This window comes from Penaeus monodon, chromosome 15, assembly GCF_015228065.2.
Source record: "Penaeus monodon isolate SGIC_2016 chromosome 15, NSTDA_Pmon_1, whole genome shotgun sequence".
In the NCBI taxonomy this organism is placed as follows: domain Eukaryota; kingdom Metazoa; phylum Arthropoda; class Malacostraca; order Decapoda; family Penaeidae; genus Penaeus; species Penaeus monodon.
The window spans coordinates 2683069-2684531 of NC_051400.1; positions in this window are offsets into that span (position 1 = coordinate 2683069).

The window sequence follows — 1463 nt, forward strand, 5'->3', positions numbered from 1 at the left end:
CAGAATACCCCGCGTTTCTATGACAACCTCTCCCACCGCACCCACCCTCCCTTACCGTTAAACTATTCGCCGCAGCCATAACCAATTACGGAGACAAAAGCATAAAGGAAACCTGTCTCCCATATCACGTCCGAAGTCAGATTAGCAGAGAAAAGAAGAGAGAGAAGGTCCACGCACCAAACTTAAATCTCAGATTGATTATAAGGCCGGTTATCGTTTCTTTCTCTCTCTCTTTTCGGCCAATTGGAATATTGTGAATCAATGAATCACTCTCATGCCCAAACACTATAAATCATGGGTTCGTATCAATAGAAATCAGAAGCGAAAAAAACTTTTTTAGTCACAGTTCCTATAAAATACCTTCGGTTATATTCACGTACAACTTTCTAGAAACCGACTAATCCTAGAAACAACCAAACAACCCAACTGTTGCAAGCTGAAAATAACGCTTAAATCATTGCTAAATCCCAGGGACACCCACACAAAGACCCACACAGCCTACGGCCGCAATCACGGCAGCCGGGAGACACAGCGCAGTCCCAGGATACAATAACAAACTTTGATCAGCCACTTGATCACAAAGAAAAAAGTTTCGCCATGACACGTGACGGCCGGGATATAAATCTTGTTCTCTCACAAAGCGCCGAGCTAATTCATCATAATTCATCATAACCGTCTACAATGCTACCCTCGCCTTCGACACTTAGTGAATATGAGCTTATTTCCTGGGGATTTTTCCTAATTTCGACGTGGGTCATTTATCAGGATTTGCAACCCGGGCTTTCATTGTCGTCTTGCATGTGCCTCCTGGGACCAGTGTTGCCAGCTTATTATACCTCCGCTGCCCGGTTATTGTTTATCTTACATAGTCCTGCATGACCGTCCGTCTATGCAAACGTATGCATTCATGCCTAGCCCATTAAGGGTGATCCCTTGTGTTAACTCCAATAAGTACAGCAGCGTAAATAATCAGCAGAGATATAAGCTGATTATCTTCATATCGCAAGAGCCATTGTGAGCCCCCCATGGAACGGCCGGGATCGTCGTCTCATCTGGCAACACTTGGCAAATCGTCTGACGCGACTCCTCTCACACGACTGTCTCGTGGATTAGCTTCCTACGGGACCAATTTGGCTTCTAATCAGCTGTCTTACGTGCGAGGTGACTCCAGGACGCCCTCGATATCTACTTCTGTCACACCAAACATCCACTAGGGACGAAGCAACGCAGTCGGCCCTACGGTGACTCCTTCGATGCCGCAGGGCGATCGCTGTCGGTGCCAACGCCGCAGAGCCGAGGAGATCGAGGGCGGCGTGAGCAAGCGAGGTGCTGCGGGACGCGGGAGAGGCTGATTAGGCTCCGTCACTCTTTGTAAACCCCTAGTAGCTTTACCGTCCTTCATCCCCTAGCTCCTCCTGGACCTTTCCTCAGCTGCATGCATCTTAATCTCGGAGGACCTGGGC